The sequence below is a fragment of the Canis lupus genome, chromosome 33 (assembly GCF_003254725.2).
Source record: "Canis lupus dingo isolate Sandy chromosome 33, ASM325472v2, whole genome shotgun sequence".
Classification (NCBI taxonomy): Eukaryota; Metazoa; Chordata; class Mammalia; order Carnivora; family Canidae; genus Canis; species Canis lupus.
This window is the reverse complement of record NC_064275.1, coordinates 2,270,253-2,289,191: the sequence shown is the minus strand read 5'-3', so window position 1 is coordinate 2,289,191 and position 18,939 is coordinate 2,270,253. Positions and strand designations below refer to the sequence as shown.

Here is an 18,939-nt window from a genome sequence, read left to right as displayed (position 1 = left end):
CCGTAAGTTCTGCAAAAAAGTTCCAATTTTATTATATGCTATCTGACAACTGCTTCCCTTGGGGATTTGTTTGTTATTATTCCTAATTATCACTTTGAAGCATTCGGACAATTATGCTCAGAACAATTTGCTCAACCACACCTTGTTTGGGCTACATTCAGATTTGACTCTGCCGACTATATAACTAAATCAGTATATTTTTACCTAAAACAAATTTGCAATTACCTCCACGGGGATTTTTAGAATCACTTCATGTGGTGAGTAGAAACATTAATCTGGGTGCTTAACTACTGCTTGGGTATTAATTGGCACTCAGATAACATATATTGAAGAACATTGCATGGCAAGATTTAATATAAAAATAAGTTCTGCTAAATAACTAACTCTGATGGCTTATGTTTAAATACAGAATAATGCTAATGATTGAAATTATCATTTGAAAGATATCCACTGCATTAAAAATAAGCCTATACGAAGTCATGAAATTTAGAACTTTGCTATTAGCCTTAAGAATTTTCTTCATTATGTAAGAAAACCATAAATGACAGTTTTATTATTACATTGATACTCCAAAAATTTAATTTTATTGCTTTTAAAGAAATTTTAATGTAGATAGGATGATTAAAATCAATGCTCAGATATTTTTAACCCCAGGTATGGCTTCTATGCAAGATAAGCATTCATAATTTTATGCAATATTCTTTCCTACAGAAAACTTTATTTTCCTTAGATATTTTGGGTGCATAAAACTAATAAAAAATAAATTGAGTTTTTTTCAAGATGTGAAACATAGTGTGATTGCCTAAGTAAAGAGAGAATATTAAAAAATGTCAATGCATGAGTCAAATTTTCCCAAAATGACTACTGGAGTTAATGGCACTTTAGGTTTGTGATTCATTTACTCAATCACTCATTCATTGGTTTATCATTCATTTAGTGATTGCATATTTATTGATCATATTATGTCCCAGGCACGATTACAGCCATGGGAAACAAACATAAAATAAACACCCATTCATTCCATTTGGTTATGGAAGATGGTCAATACGCAAAATAAATAAGCATATTTATAGAATCTTGGATGGTGATAACTCCAATGGAATAAATAAAGCAGGAAAGGGGAATATAAAATGGTGGGTATGGATATGAAATTTTAAAGAAGAAGGTTACAGTAGGTCTTGCTGGGTAGGTGACATTTAATAAAGACCAAAAGGAAAGGATAGGGCAGGGGATCCCTGGCTGGCTCAGCTGTTAAGTGCCTGCCTTCAGCTTAGGGCATGATCCTGGAGTGCCAGGATAGAGCCCCACGTCGGGCTCCCTGCATGGAGCCTGCTTCTCCCTCTGCCTGTGTCTCTGCCTCTCCCTCTCTCTGTGTCTCTCATGAATGAATAAATAAAGCCTTAAAAAAAAAAAAAAAGGATAGGACAAATCTTGCAGAAATGTTGGGGCACACAAACCAAAAAAAAAAGACATTCTGGGGCAAAGGGAACTTTAGAAGTAGAATATTATGGATAAAGTCTCAAAGGTAAGAGAGTACCTGGTGCTTAGTAGGAAAATCAAGAATGACAGTATGGCTGGAGTGTCATGAGAGATGAACAGAGAAATAAGAGATGGAGATACAGAGGTTCCAGATAGCAGATCTAGTTAAGTCTTGAAAACCATCGTAAGGACTTTTTCGTTAAAGCCGAGGGATAGGGGATCCCTGGGTGGCACAGTGGTTTGGCGCCTGCCTTTGGCCCAGAACACGATCCTGGAGACCCGGGATCGAGTCCCGCGTCAGGCTCCCGGCATGGAGCCTGCTTCTTCCTCTGCCTCTCTCTCTCTCTGTGACTATCATAAATAAATAAAAAATTTAAAAAAATTTTTAAATAAATCTTTAAAAAAAAAGCCAAGGGACATAGAGTGTGACCCAATCTATGTCTGGATATGTTTTAATAATCTGTTTCCTATAAAAATGTTCATTTGGTAGTACACTAAAAGACTCGAGGTTGAACTCCAACTTCTAAAAATATTCTTGTTGTCACCAACTGATCAGTAATAAAGCTGAAATAAACCAGATTTTAGAATTAAATGCATTCCAGGGGTGGAGACAGCTTTGCTAAAATAATTTATCTTCGGTTAAATTTTTCAGACTAACAAAGTCTGACAGAAAGGAGTGGTTCCCCAAAGTCCATCTTCTCCTCAGTTCATAACAGAACTCCTGCAGGCCTTGTGACTAAGTATTGGCTAGGGGACGCAAGCAAAAGATACAGGTGCTAACTCTAGGTCTCAAGAGAGAATGCTTGCTGCTATTTTGGCTCTTTCCCTTTTGTGGCTGCCCATGAATCAAAGAGAACTGGGACAGAGATAAAAGTAATACATCAAAATGAGCAAAATTACACAGTCAGCTGTGACTGCTTATATCTAGCTGGGAATATGACAGAGACAAGGACCCATCTTTTTACAGCCTGTGTTTTGGAGCCTTTGGTTGGTACCAGCTTAACCTGCACTCCATGAGCAAAACAAGAAGCTAAATCAAACAGAACTCCTAAAACTCTAAATTATTTCATTATAACCTTTAACCCACTGATGATTATTTTTAACTTCTTTACTATATCCCATAAGGAGAAATGAAACAATATTTCACTGCATTTTTTTAAAACATAAATAAGAACTAAGAAATCCCCAATCCTTTGAACTCTAATTTTCAAATACAGTTGATGGAAAAGGAAAGAGAGGCACTCAGAAAATAATTTGAAGAGCTTCTCAAAGAAAAACTGGATTTCGTGGCATGAAAACATTTCCTTTTTTATTGTTGTTGCTAATTAGAGTGGTAGTTATATCAGATTTTTTTAGGACTATGTGGGTAACGAGAGTCACATATGGTACTGGGAGGCATTCACTGAACTTTGATATTTTAATACAGCTTGCTAGAGAGAGAGGGAGAAATAGAAGAGATAGATTGAGAAAGATAGAGAAAAAAAAGAAAAAAAAAAAAAAAAAAGGAAGACTGAGAGATATGGGCTAAAGGCAGCCAAAGGAGAAACTTGGAGAGACTCAAAAAGAACCAGAAATGGCAAAGGACTTAAAAGCCACATAGAGGAACCTATGTACTCTCAGGCTTTTTTTTTTCTTTCTTTCTTTTTTTCTTTTTTTGAGTTAATAGTTATGACAGATCTTTACTAAACTCAGAAAACAATGTAGAAGTGAGAATTAGTTGAGTTGCCTCTTGTGAGGGGAGAGGGTGGAGGGAGAGGGAGAGGGAGAATCCCAAGCAGGCTCGGTGCCCAGGGCAGAGCTGGATCTCACAACCCTGAGACCTGAGCCAAAATCAAGAGTCAGATGCTGACCCAACTGAGCCACCCAGGTGCCCTGCCTTTGCTGGCTTTTAAAGTTACTGAAGAAAATATCCTAAGAAATATCTTACAAGTATCTTTTAATGGATTGTATTCTATCCATGATTTTGTCTGAGGTACATTATTTACGTGAATATGTCCAAATTTATTGATATTTCTATTTTTTTCTTAAACTTCCTGATTTTGTGTATTAGGTTAATTGATGTATTCCTCATACTTGTTAGAATTAGAAAACCACTATGCTTGGGGATGGAAAGAAGAGAAAAAAAACAAAAAACAAAACCTCACTACACACTTTTTTAGAGCACATCAATGTCACATGCAATTTTGAAGTCAATTGAAAGACTTAAGATATAAGTATGTACTGAATTCAAAAAGCATTTTTTTCAAAACCATTATTTTGTAATATTGCTGATATCATGTTTTTAAAAAATCTGGCCGAAAGATAATTTTGGAATACCTACTTGGAATGGTGAACGTATCGCCATGTAGGTGCCATCCAACATCTTATGTAATCTTATGTAATCTTTTGAAAGATGTTATGAGGACTCTCAAAGGATAATCAATTTAGTATTTAGTATGCTATTATTTCCTCTTCTCTGTTAACTCCTAGGCTAATTTATTTGTAAAAAGACAGTTTGGAGAACTTAGCATGCAAGAATATTTCTAAGACAAATAAAATAAATTTACTGCTTCAACTTTAATTCAAAACACAATATGAGCTGATAAAATTATTTTTAAAAAATCCCAAGTAGGAGGCACAATCTGTTTATTAGATTGCTCGTGTTTTTCTTTTTCTAAAAAAAAAAAAAAAAAAGTCAAAGCCATGATAACATGTAGGTCTGATAGAGCAAAGCTCAGAAACATTAAAAATGAAAAACCAGCAATTGCCTCCTGCTTTGATTTGCACATCAAGTGACCGAGAGGAAGAGACAACTCCCAGAACCCGAAGTTCTGCTCCTTTCTGTTATGATGAGGATTCGAAAAACAGAGTATGCCGTGGATCCCAAATTATCCAATCAGCTTCCATTGTTCCTATGGATAAATTAAATGATAATAAGTAATCAACCGAATTATTCTAGCATCTAAGTAACAGACGAATTTGCCCTTTTGTCATTTAATCTACAAATACTAGCTGCCTATATGATTTTGAGTCTAGCCCTATAAAATACGAGAAATCAGAAACAAAGTCTTTGCCCATGGGAAATGAACAATCATCTGGGGAAAGGAGGAGACACCATCATCTTCCCCCCGGCCTCCCCCAGAAGCCCCGGGGGCTCTGTTAAATCCGTCCTTCAGGGTGCTCTTCCCAAAGGGCGCACCTGGGTATGTCCTCGCCCTCTCCTGCCTCCACCTCCAGCTACAGACATGAGATGCTTCACCCAATTTCCAAGGCACGTAGCTGTAAGCACCCAACTCCTTGCCAGAGAGTTCTGTGTTTGTAGGCCTGCCCGCCTTGGAGGTTTGGCAGCTCACCTCCCCCTGCTCCCCACCTCTTCCTCCACCTCTTCCTCCGGCCACAGGGCAAAAGGTGGTTTTGCTTCATCAGGGTGACTCCTCCTTCCGATCCCAGCAGCAGGCCATTTCCCTGACCCTCCTTTTTCAGTCCAGCTAATCGTGTAAAACACGTCATAGCGCCGGGAACCTCTCCTCTGACAACAGGGGTTAGAGACAGCTTTACGTTTTAGTTACTAACCTCTCTCCCCCTCTCTGGGCGATGAGCTCCAACAGGAGAAAACTCAGGTTCCTGTCTCCTCACCACCCCAAACTGATGCTTTGCTAAAGAGCCTGCATCCTGTAATCCCTTAATAAACACTAGAGTGACTCTTATTAAGTGAAAAACGAAACCGAACTCAGTTAATTCTATCAAAGGAACTTTCGAAAATTCCCTAATGTTAATAATGAGTTTCAATTTTCAGCTTAAACTAGTCCGTGATTGGATTTTATTTGTTTATTTCTTTGTTTTTGAAAAACAAACCTTGAGTTGTTCACATTCACAAAAAGAATGCCAGCCTCTAACCATAGTGTAAGCATTTATTCTTTGATGTATTCTACAAATACTATTATATAGTATTTATTAGCATATATATTTATTAGTATATATATTTATATATTTATATAGTATATATTTCAAATATATATATTTGAATTCAAAGATGCTTCACAGGTTTTAATCACTCAAGATCGTGAATTATAGAATGTACTTGAAAATAAATGTAAATCAGATTACTTTTGAAAACTTCATTGGCTCACTGTCCCCTGTTTATGGCAAGTCAAAACCGTGCTTGGTAAATGAAATTGTCAGTTAGGTTTGCGTTTGGCATAAAACAAACTTAGTGCTCCTTAATTTACCTGTATTTACATTTTCCTTCCCAGGATGTCCTTGTCTCTCAAGTGAAAATTTAGAAGCAATTCTTTTTTTTTTAGTTTTGGCAAATTAAGTCACTTAACCCTACACCCAATACTCCTCTTATCTACTGCTTTTATATTTTCTATTGCTCATTAGACAAGTTTATCAGTAAATTACCAAGCACTTACACTGTGCTGGGCCTCATGCAAAGTATTTTACGTGCCCATTCTCATCTCAACATCACAACCAGCCCTTCACATAGAGATGCTTCTTGAATTCTTCTAATAACTAGAAAGACAAATTCAGTAAGTTACCTCATCATCAGCAGGTTAATAAAGGGGACAGGCTGGAGTTTTAGGCCAGTTCTTCCTCCTTCCCAAAAGGTAATAGTGAAGATAGACGAAACAGCACCCAGTAGGAGAAAACCCTAGACTTAAGAGTCTTTTTAAAACCCAGAGAGATAAGCCCTGACTTGGTGACCAAGCGACAAGTCACTAAACTTCTCTATAATCACCTTTAAAATAAGGAACATGTATAATATTAAGGGCAAGAACTATGGTCTACCTAGTGAAAGTTAATTCATTCTCCGCTTACCTCATCTCTCCTTTACCCAGCCCCAAAATTAAGTCCACAGAAAGAATGATGAATGGCCTAATGATCATGCACTATACAAGGAGACAGGAACGTAATCATATAGTCAGCATTTTTCATCTTCTAAACCATATGCTTATCTTCACAGAGTAGAATTTTTAGATTAGTAGCATTTTTTAATGTGGTGTATATCATTAGGAGATAAGACTACTACCAGCTGTTTGAAGAATCCATTGGAAAGAAGTGAATGAGACAGATTGGTGATAGGGGAGGAAATCAAGTCTAGCAGCTCCATTTCTTAGCCCAACTCCCTATTTTTCTTATGAGTCACAATGACTTTTGTAAAAGATTTTAATATCTTCATTTGCATCTCTATAAACTGTCATAAGGTGGACATTTCTACTTACATAAAAATCAATGCTTCAAAAGTACTTTAAAATCCTTAGTATTTCAAGCATTTTAAACATGAGCCCAGATCATAATGTAGGATCCTATCCACAAAATGTAGTAAAACAATGATTTTTCAACAGTTGTTGGAGAAACCTTAATGAAACAGGCTAGACTCAAGAGGAAGGACAAAGGATTACAGGACTGAGGCATGGCAGGTGTACCAAAGTTGTGCCCTATAAAAAACACACGAGACTGAGACAATATGGGACTAAATTCTACTTCTGTTTCTTGATTGAATCTCATGGCTCTTAAAAAATAATCTGGCATAAACTCACAGATTTTTAATTTCTCATGCAAAGGCAAACTAATCAAAACTAAGTTCATCTTACCTTATTCTTCCATCACACCTTCCTCACTGTGCACTGGCTGCTCAAGCTCCGGCCATCAGATCTGGCAAAAGGGAAGAAAGAGAGGAAGCGAGGTCATGTCCCTGCACATGCACTGATACTGTATTTGCCAAATCACAGCCACAGTTGTACATGAAGGAAGCTAGGAAACCCAGTCTTTAGTCACAGCAACGTCCATAACCCAGACTCCAGGAATATATTTTGGTAAACAAATACCCATCATTTTCTTTGACGTGGATGGAACTGGAGGGTATTATGCTGAGTGAAATAAGTCAATCAGAGAAGGACAAACATATGGTCTCATTCATTTGGGGAATATAAAAAATAGTGAAAGGGAATAAAGTGGAAAGGAGAAAAAATGAGTGGGAAATAATCAGAGAGGGAGACAGAACATGAGAACATTCCCTAACTCTGGGAGATGAACTAAGGGTGGTGGAAGGGGAGGTGGGCGGGGGGTGGGGGTGACTGGGTGACGGGCACTGAGGGGGCACTTGATGGGATGAGCACTGGGTGTTATTCTATATGTTAGCAAATTGAACACCAATAAAAAATAAATTTATAAAAAAAAAAAAGAGCCCACCCATGGCAAGAAAGAAAGAAAGAAAGAAAGAAGAAAGAAAGAAAGAAAGAAAGAAAGAAAGAAAGAAAGAAAGAAAGAAAGAAAGAAAACCAGCAACGTCTACCCTGGTGATCTTATGCAAATGACACAAGATCGTAAACAACAAATCCATCATCCGTAACAGGGATCTTAACACCCGTGCTGTCATAATGTAATGAGGACCAGAGGACCATACGTTCTAGCGGAAAGTATCACAACCTGCAAAATACTGCGTCTACATCTACGCCCTATGGAGACCCAAGGCATTATCTGTTCACAGAAAGTCAATGAAGAGAAAAAAATCTGCAAATAGGGGATTGTATTACTAATAGAGGGCTTTGGACAAACGTCCATGCATTTTTCCCTTAGAGATTTATTTATTTATTTTAGAGAGGGAGGAAGTGAGGGAGAGAAAGAGAGAGACACACACACACACACAGAGAAGAGAGAGAGAGAGAGAGCATGCACCACCAGGAGAAAGGGAAGGAACCTTCAAGCAGCCTCCCCACTGAGCACAGGGCCTGACACAGGGCTCGATCTCAGGCCCCAAGAGATCCTGCCCTCAGCTGCAGCCCAGAGCTGATCCCTCCACCCACTGAGCCACCCAGGTGCCCCTTGTCAATGCATTACTTTTACATTTTACATGGGACTTTTACAACACGGTTTTCAAAATTCTCTTTATAACAAAGAAAAGACTTAGAGTATTCACCACTAGATTTAATAAATATACTTCTTTTGCCACTTAGCTTTGTTAATATCTTTTCTTAATCTATCTAATGTTTTATCTTTCTCTTTCGCAAGGACCATCTTTCCTAATTCAAGAGCCTGAAACTCTTCAAGAGCCAGTGTGGGCTGGGGTTAAGGTCTAACAAGAAGTGAAGCCGATCCTGTCAGGTTGCTCTGTGCCTGTCGGAAGCCACCCACGTGAAGGGGCCAGGGGGAATCATGGTCTCCCCGTCCCATTCCTGTGCATACACCACTTGCACCTTCCTCAGAAGTCTCTCACAGGAGCAGTCTCTCTCTCTCTTTTTTTCTTTTTTATAGTGTGAGGGACCAGACAGACAAAAGACTGCTATGGAAAAGCAAGGAAACTCCCATTTCCAGTGATGGGGGAAGTGGGAAGCAGCTGCAGATGTACTAAACTGAAGCCACTGACTGCAAAGTTAGGCTTTGAATTCTTTTTCAGCAAACACGGGGGAAAAAGTTGGATCGTTTGTCCTCAAAGAAACTACCTCAGAACACTGAAGCTCCTCAGTGGATCCAAAGAAAGACGATTGCTGACAATTGGTAAAAAAGACACAATGAACCATTGTCAGAGGCGCCTACTGAATGCCAATTTGTAAAATAAAACCCTTTGAACAATCAGAGGATGTTGGATGTTTTAAAAGAAGCTGCTGATTCAAAATGAATAACTTCACTTTGCTATGTTTTCTGCTCTTGTATAGATCATCATCACTATTTTTACTTGCTATTTTCAGCAGAAATTTGAGTTAACCTTTTGTTCCATCTGTAGCCCGCCTTCTGAAGCAGCACCACCTCCTTTCCATTATTCCTTTCAAAAGGACTGAAATTTGCAAAATGTGCCATTTCCCTCCCTCACTCTGTGGAGGAGGAGCAGAGCCAGCTTTTCAAGCATGAAGAGTCCTAATAATCAAAGGAACTTGAGGACTAAAATGAGTATGCAGAGCAGGTAGTGCCCAACACCAGAGCAGATATGACTGGGGAGGCAACAAAAATACTCTTGCCCTAAAATGCATTCTTCAGAAGCCTGTCACAGCATCTGGAACTCCCCCACTGTGACTTGCTGCAGACTTCAAGCCTCTAACAGAAATTACAAGTATCTTCGTGAAGATATTATTCACTAAACCACTACTGACCATAAATGTCTCAGCTCACACCGGTTTGTCTAGTTATCTCTACCTGAGACCATTGTACCATCCACACCTTTTCCTGAATAAGGACACTGCTAAGACACTGGGGTGCTGACACCCTGAACGACAGTGTTCATTTAGTACATTAGTTAATTTTAGTATTTGAGAAAATGAAAGATAAAAATTTATCCTGAATTCACTGGCGTCTTAAAAATATATATTTTTTTTCTTTCCTATTCATGATAGCAGTCACACATTTGACATACAGCTGTACGTTTGGCCGCCTGTACTTATGGAATATGTGTGTATCCAATCCTCAGAATGTGCTCAAAGCAAATACGTATTTCTGACCCCTCCTCATAATGTCTTGGCATCTCAGTCAGCTATGCCCTCTGGGAAACCAGGCTGTGCCAGGCTGAGTGGTCTCCCAGGGAGAAGCCTTGGTTAGGGTGGGAGCATGTGGGAACTGTGCAAACAAGGCTGATTCTGGCTCCATTCTAAATGAAGGTAAGGAAACAATCCATTCACCAAGAATCCTATCTTGCAGATTTATCCATGATGAAGAATTTCACCTATGATGTGGAATGACACAGTCGATGATAACGAATTTTTACTGTAGAATGAAAGTTAAGGACTGGAAGAGGTCTTGGAGGTCACATAATCCAAAGTGACTTACTACCTCATGTCTTGTAACTCATGACAGTTAGGACCTGACCAGAGCACTCTAAGAAACTATTGACATTAATGAAATGTGAGTCAGGAAAATATTATCAAATGCAATGTTGGCAAATACGCTGATGTTGATAGGCATCAACATCATAAATACATGTTTCTACCTACAAGGATTCTGCTGTGCATCTTTTTAATGTCTTCTATCACAGAACTCATACACTCGTATGACTTCTGACATTAATTGTGTTGCTTTTTGGCATATCATCACACTCTGACTCCCCTTTTTTCTCCTGATAAATATGGGGTTAATTTTTTTAAATCTTTAAAGTTCCTTCAAAAAAAAATAAAGTTCCTTCAAACTTACGATTCTGAAAAAGTAAAAATTCCTCCTAAACACAAAATACGTCCTATAATTTATCTAGATTATTGTCACATTTCCATTCTAGAAAAAATACTGAAGGACATATATCTACATGTCTTTCTCTTGAAGAGGCACATTTATGTAGATGGTGCAATTAATAATCAAAGTTCTATTACTTAATTTTTTTCAAAGGTATTATCTTTTTTTTAGGATTTTATTTATTTTAGAAAGAGAGAGAGCGAGAGGGGGAAAGGGTAGAGGGGGAGGGAGAGGATCTCAAGCAGACTCTGTACTGAGCATGGAGCCTGACATGGGGCTGATCTCACAATCCCAAGATCATGAGCCAAAACCAAGAGTCCATGCTCAACCAACTGAGCCACCCAGGCACCCGTCAATGGTACCATCTTGCTGACATACCCTAACAACCTTGAGAATGGTTATAGTGAGACTGAAATTACATAGCTGCACTAAAAATATAAAGAGTGATGGCATTACAAAAATACTGTGCTTTTTGAGATACCTTTGATAATAGTAACTAATAACTCTTGAAGTTATTAACTATTGAAGTATTGGCCTAACACTCAAGTGACAGGTTTTCCTATTTATACAAAGAAATAATGATAATGTGAAGTTGATTTTAATCCTTCTAAGGCCACATGAAATGTAATATTTTCTCTTTGTAAGCAATTAAGGCTGTATATTCAATGTCAGAATTGTAAAGACGAGAACAAAGAATATGTTTTTTGGCCCCACTCTCCCACATTGGCACATATTTAGTCTCCTGCATCACTATTTAATTCCCTTTTATTGTTCAAGTGTAGCCCACTTGAGTAAAAGGATAAAGGGCATAGGAAATTATAATTAACTCTCTATGAATTATATTTGACAGGAATGAGAAATAAGCTAACACTTGGCCCTAAGGCTATTTCTATATAAAACTATCACCAACTACTGAAAAAAATTAATTAACCAAGCAGTAATTTTTGCTATGAATTACCCAATATTTTTACTTATTTTCCCTCAGACAGTGGGTTGTTTATATGGTATTAGGGAAATGGAGCTTAAGAGAAGTTAAACACACTAAACTGAAAGTCAAGTCCAGTTTGGATTCTAGTGATGCAAATGTCCATCTCCTGTTCATTTTGTTTCTAAACATTTCTTGAATGTATAACATATTTTGAAAAATGCCCTGAGTATATCTAAAATTTTTTCAATTAATCACTGCAAAGTTCACCATGCCCCTAAGGCATATTCAACTTCCATAAACATATTCAGTTATGTAAGAACATGGAGAAAAATGGTGGCATCTATGATGTGACATAAAACCCATTATACCAGTAATGCACAACAGAGGGCTAGTCTTTTGAGTGTAGAAGAAGTGGACCAAAGAGTAGGATAAATCACTGGAATTGAAAATAATATTAAATAGTCCAATATGATTGTCAAATCCATCTGTATTGAACTCCAAGCATTACCCCAGTGGAAACTCAATGTTGATTTTGTTTATTGGAAGGTTAGGGGATAACACGGCTGTTGCAAGACTTAAAAGTTGTTGCTAATAAATTTGGGCTTCTGAGAGAAGTAAGACACAATGACAAGTACCCAAGAACTATCACCTCTGAAGCATTTTATATGTTTAGTTGTAAGCCAGAAGAAAAAGGATTTGAATACTAGGGAAACTGTTCTTTCTCTTTTTCAAACTGTAAAATGTATGTTTTATTTATTTATTTATTTATTTATTTATTTATTTATTTCCTAAATCAGTTACAAACCTCGAATTGCAATTAACAAAAATCAACTAATAGTTTCAAGGGAAACCATATTTGGGGAACAACAAAACAAAACAGGAGGTCTCACAAAATCATAGCAATGTAGTGAAGCAGGCTTAAAATAGATAGAAAACAGACAGAAGCTAAAGTAACTCCTAACATGTGCAAAATATTAAAAAGTGTGGCCAGGACATCAGCACTGTAAGCTAGTTCAGCTCTTCTAGGACATATGACCACTGCCTAATGAGATGGCTGTAGGACCACTGCTGTAAATATTCCATTTGACCTCTGTGAATTTCTTCTATTTATTGTTCTAGAGTCACTCATTGAAGCATCCCAGGTTTTAGGTAGAAGCATCCAATTGATAAAGAGCAATCATGTTTCTGAATACTGGAGAGCCACTGTATTCATTACCTGAGGCTGCCATAAAAAATTATCACAAACTCAATAACTTAAAACAACAGAAATTTATATTCTGGAGGTCAGACATAGGAAATCAAAATGCTGACAGGAACTGCACTCCCTCCAAAAGCTTTGGGGAGATTCCATCCCTTGCCTTTTCTAAGCTTCTGGGGGTTGCCAGCATTCCTTTGGCTTGAGGCAATAGAGCTCCAATTTTTGCCTGCACTTTCAAACCACTTCCTCCTCTTCTGTGTGTCTCTCAAAATTCCCTTCACCTCTCTCTTATGAAGACCTTTGTGATGGCATTTAGGCCCCACCCAGGTTACGTAGGTAATCTCATCTCAAGATCCTTACTAAAGTACACCTGCAAAGTCCTTTTTCCAACTAAGGTAACACATATAATTCTTGAGATTAGGACCTGATGTCGAGTGAACAGGTTTCAAGGACCATATCAACTGTTGGTGAGGAGGTGGACAACGAGATCTCTCATACATCTCTAGTGATTGATAACTATTTGGGGAAGCACTTGGCAGTTTTTGCAAAAAGCTTACCCACATACTTACCATACAATCTAGCCGTTCTACTCCTAAATAGTTTCCAAGGAAACCTAAAGAATGTATCCACATAAAAAGTTATACACAAATATTAATAACAGCTTCATTTTTTTAAAAGATTTTATTTATTCATGAGAGACACAGAGAGAGAGAGAGAGAGAGAGAGAGAGAGGCAGAGACACAGGCAGAGGGAAAAGCAGGCTCCATGCAGGAGCCTGATGTGGGACTCGATCCTGGGTCTCCAGGATCACGCCCTGGGCCAGAAGGAGGCGCTAAACCGCTGAGCCACCCAGGGATCCCCCAGCAGCTTCATTTTTAATAAGTAAAAGCTAGAAACAACCCAAATGTCCACCAACAGGTGAATGGATAAACATTGTGGCAGATCCATAGAACTGACTACTACTCAGCAGTAAAAATGAATAAACTATTGACCATAATACTACATGAATGATTCTCAAAATAATTATACTGAGTGAATGAAGCCAAATAAAAAGTAATCCAAAATATAGGATTCTATTTACATAAAATTCTAAGAAATTCAAACTACTGTAGAGTATCAGAGAGTAGATTATTGGTTGGGAAGAGAGAATTGGAGAGAGGCACAGAAAGGGGCACAAGGAAACTTCTGGAGGTGATGAATGTGTGCCTTATTTCGATTGTGGGGATGGCTTTATGTATATGTGCATATGGCAAAACTTAGCTTGTACACTTTATGTGTGATTTATTCTATGATGATTATACTTCAATGAAATTGGCAGAAAATAGCAGTAGAGACTAATGTCATATTAGGCCAAAGAAGTGAAATACAAGAAAATAGGGCTGTATCTGAAAGAATGCTTTTAGCTGCAAGAAACAAAAAGCCAAATTTATACTGATTTCTAAAAGTAAAACTAATTGGCTTATAATTATAAAACTAGACTAGGACACTTTTTACCCTAGGAAGAAGTAATTGGTAAGGGAAAATGAGCTAAAGTTAAACTAGCAGTGACAACGCACAGGGAAAGAACAGGATAATAACCTGAAAGAGGACACTTCTAGTTCATTCATACTCAAGTATAGGAATCATACCTCAATCTTTTGATACCTGGTTATTTGGAAAACCGGTCTCCAAAACTATGAAGGAGAAAAGAGCTCAAATCTCACCATACCTCATATTTGTGTTTCTAAAAGGAGCTGGTGAAACTCTGAAGAGTTACTGCACCTTACTATAGCTGCTAATGAACTTTACTCCAATTCAAGGCAATATTTATGAGTAAAATAATGCAACATATTTTATCTGCAGCAGCACCACCTGTTGTGTAACATCCACTAGATACAAGTCATTGATAGATACAGTGATAGGCAAAGGCAACTACACAAACTGCAAGGAAAGAAAGAATTATGATGAGACTCGTCCAACACACTGGGAACCTACTGACAGGCAGAGAGGGAAGCTGTAAAATGCTTTATCAATTTTTTTAAAGATTTTATTTATTTATTTATTTGAGAGAGAGAGAGAGAGAGAGAGAACACACAGGGGCAGGGGCGGAGGGAGAGGGAGAAGCAGGCTCCCCATGGAGCCCAATGTGCAGTTACAGGATCAAAACGTGAGCCGAAGACAGATGCTTAACCAACTGAGCCACCCAGGGGCCCCTATCAATTCTTTTTATTATTTGCAATCAAGACTCTGGATAAATCTATATTATAGTAGAAATCCAATTGTATGAGACTTTCTCATAAACACAACGTTTTTCTAAAGGAAGAAAACATTTGAATGTTTTACCATTAAAGCCGGCTATTGGCCTACAAATCCGAGATCCTGTGTTTCCATTTTAAATGCCCCTGACCCCACCTGTTATTCTGGCTGATATTCCAATAACCCATTTTCACTAACTTTGATAAACTTCACATGGGTGAACCTTCAGGTCATTGCTTCATAGCTCCTGTGTTTAGGATTTTCCTAATGCCACAGTGTGGGATGTCTGCAGATACCTGCTCAGCATTTAGGCATGACCAATCTGGAAGTGTGGGAGACTGAATGCCCAGGAATCATCCTTAACCAATGTGAGATGAAAGCCAAAGGATAAATACTTCCTCCTTTCATCCCCCAGACAGATCATTCTAAGACACATTTCATAAAACACTCCATAAAGTGCAATGAATTCAACCCACAATTTCTCATGCTGATTGCCAATTTAATGATGCATCTTTATTTTAGCTTTCCCTCCTTCCCTGTTTCATTCTCCCACCCCTCACTCCTGCTCTCTGCATATAACCCTTTGTCTGAGATTCTGCTTTCTTGAATAGACCCACTAGGACACTTGGTACTTGAACTAAATCTACATACCAGATCTTCAAAGTGGGTTTTAGAAGCTGGATCAAGCTCAGTCAGACAGCTGAAGGTATGTGTGATAGGACGTTGGTGTACAAGAGCATCACAATTAGTAGGAACCTCAACTTAGGTGGATTGGAATAATATACATATGGTAAGTTCAAGTGTCGGTCTCTGTGGCGAGCAGAAACCATCTTACAGGATGTACTTTTACAGAATGGATTAAGGTGTCTCTAATTGATCTCTTTGGAAGCCTTGAAAAAAGAAATTCCAAGCTCAGGTTGGCTTTTCATCAACTTAAGGCATGTGTGAAAAGAAAGAACCCAGAGGAATGTTTGAAGAGATCCACATCTCCTATAGCCATGGGATACATCCTACTGAAAACCAGGCCCCAGATTTTATTGAGCTGCAAAAAGATTTAGTACACGTCCTTGATAACATCCGCTAATCAGAATCGGAGCTCTGCTAAAAATATATGCATATATTTAAATATATACATTTATGTCACCTTCAAAACCTGAGGTGGATGGAATTCTAAGAATCTTGAACCATAAGATATCCCTGAACCTCTCAAGGCAGTAGAAGCAGCCTTCTTGCCCTGGATAAACAAAGTAACCTTCCTGTTCTTAACTACCCTGTAAGGACTCTGAGGCAGATGTCTAGCCAGATTTTGCTTGTCCTCTTCATGATATATATCCACAACTCCTCATTGCTTTCAGACCAAAAAAAAAAAAAAAAGGTGAGGTCTCAGTATAGCCCAAACAGGGAAATTCAATTTCTTATACGTTGAAAGAATTATAGGGACTGCTTAATATGCACAAGCAGAAACAGAGATGTGAGTGTGAGTGAATGGTCTTGAAGCTATTATGCTGGGTAGTGGTCAGTGGAGGGTAAAGCAGAATATAAGGTTGAATAGATGATAATTGATTGGTTTGGAAACCTGTGACTCAGAGTTCAATGTCCTAGTAAGGACAACTGGTTTTGGTCCTAACCTGCCATAGGAATGGGTCTTTGAAGCTTGGTCTTTTATTAAATGAGATAGAGATTATAAAATTTACTTGGAATGATACTGAGAAAGGGATCAGAAGATTTAGGGAAATAAAAATATTCAAGTGAATTTACTACAAGAGATTGCAAAACCTACTACTGGATTCTGTTCCCTGGGAAGACCCAGAGGATGCGTCTTCATAAAGAAAATAAGAAATGAAATAGTGAGAGGGGCATTGGCCTCTTTGAAAAGCTCAGTGGGAATGACAAGAGGGGATACTTCCTACTGGACTCTCCGGAATCGATCGCCGTTATAGGATGACAGAGCAGCAGAGGTCAGGTGCAGCACTTACACGTTAGAATGAAGCCAGAGTGGCAGGTACCGTAATCCATGGAAGTCAGTGGTAACGGTTGGCTGAGACATCACACACTGTAAGAGGCATTACAGATGTATGGTTGATTATGAGGTTCCTTTTCTCGCTGAACCCTGTATTGTAAAAACAATACAATTACGGTCTGGAAATAAGAGGGCTGAGATGAATTGCTATGTTGCATAATCACAGTCCTTCACCCACCTTCCAAAGCGATCCACATACTCAGACTGCATTAGTGGAAGACGCTCTGTTATTTTACCAGGGCTGCCCTAACAAGGTATCAAAGACCATGTGACTTAAACAATGAAAATTTACTTTCTCACATATCTGGATGCTAGATTGCCTGAGACCAGGGTGTCAGCATGGCTGGTTTCCACTGAGGCCTCTCCCCTTGGTTTGTAGACGTCTGTCTCCTCCCTACATCTTCATTGATCTTCTCTCTGTTCCTGTCTGTGTGTCAGTGTCCTCTTCTTGTAAGGACACTGGTCATAGTGGATTAGGGCCCACCTTAATAACCTCATTTTCACTTACTAACCTTGTCAAAGATGCTATCTCCAAAGAGAGTCAAGTTCTGAGGTTGAGGGGCTAGAATTTTAACATATGAGTTTGGGAGGGAAAAATGCAGCCCATAACAAAGAAAATGTTTAGTTCCCTTGAGAAAAGGCCTCCTCCACAAGCATATATGATAAAATGACAAACATTTAATAACTCCCTAAAGAGATCTATGACCCAAACTGGGGAAAGGATAGTACTCAAATTTTGGGGTTGTTTTTGTTTTTGTTTTTTAGGACACTGACACCAGAACCCCATCAGGAATCTTCTGATTTGTTAAAGGGTTTATAAAAACCTGGTAATAAAGATAATTATGGTCCAACTCCATATCACAATGGTTTCAAATTCCTACTGATTGATTCTGGTCTTAAATCTTCAGTCTCTAATTGCATAATTGACTGGCTATATGAAGTAGCTGGCATACTCTCACATTAGTTCTCCAACCTATGACGTAAGAGCCATATGGTAGGAAGGATAAGCAGAAGCAATTTAACCTGCCACTGAAGTCTGTCAATATTGCAAAGAAAAAAGCAGTATTTCAATCCTGGAGGGATTCAGATACCGCTGCCACTTCCCACAAACCTTTTTTCAATTCACCTGTTTGTCTATGAAAAGGTAGATGGATTGTAACAAACGAAGAGGGATTATTATAAACTTAACCAAATGGTAGCCTTACTCACAGCAGCTTCTGTGCTGGAAGTAGTTCTTTACTAAAACTTATCAACATAGCCCCTGGCATTTTGTATGTGGTTATTGATCTACTGGATATATTTTTTCCAACCACTACCAGTACAGAAGATAGAGAGCACTTCTCTTTTTCTTGGAAGAGAAAGCAGTACACATTCACTCTTTTTTCAAGACTGTCAACTACCCACCTCACTCTCTGTCCTCAGGAAAGGATCTTATTACACAGGGAATTTGATCATCTTGAAATTCTGCAGAACAACATTATTGGACAATTATAATGTAAATAATGCTAATTGGTTGAGCATCTGCCTTTGGCTCAGGTCCTGACCCCAGGGTCCTGGGAATGAGTCCTGCATCAGGGTCCCCACAGGGAGCCTTCTTCTACCTCTGCCTGTGTCTCTGCCTCTCTCTGTGTCTCTCATGAATAAATAATTAAAATATTTTTTAAAATATAAAATAAATAAAATAGAATACTGCTAATCAGCACTCAAGAACAGTTAGTAATCTTGTAAGACAGAATTGACAGGGGGTAAAAAATAAATATCATGATAACTCAGGGGTATACTCTATTGTGAAGTTTATAGATGTCCAGGGGTCAGAAGAATACTGAGACATTCTGTTTAAGATAAGGACAATATGCTCTATGTTACATGCTCTATGGTGAAAAAAGAAACATGTCAATTTGTAGCCCTTTTTGATATCTGGAAGAAATTTGAAAGGTTTTTTTT

At 38.3% G+C, this 18,939-nt stretch overlaps 1 long non-coding RNA gene across 1 annotated transcript; it reads right to left on the bottom strand.

Moving 5' to 3' along the window:
• Positions 1 to 4,016: 4,016 nt before the first annotated feature.
• LOC112640857 (uncharacterized) lies at positions 4,017 to 18,489 on the bottom strand. The gene is made up of 5 exons (XR_003124304.3): positions 18,400 to 18,489; positions 16,952 to 17,085; positions 7,056 to 7,116; positions 5,874 to 5,973; positions 4,017 to 4,370 (listed from the first exon to the last, which is right to left on the bottom strand). It is a non-coding gene; the product is annotated as an uncharacterized LOC112640857 (long non-coding RNA).
• Between the last annotated feature and the right edge of the window lie 450 nt (positions 18,490 to 18,939).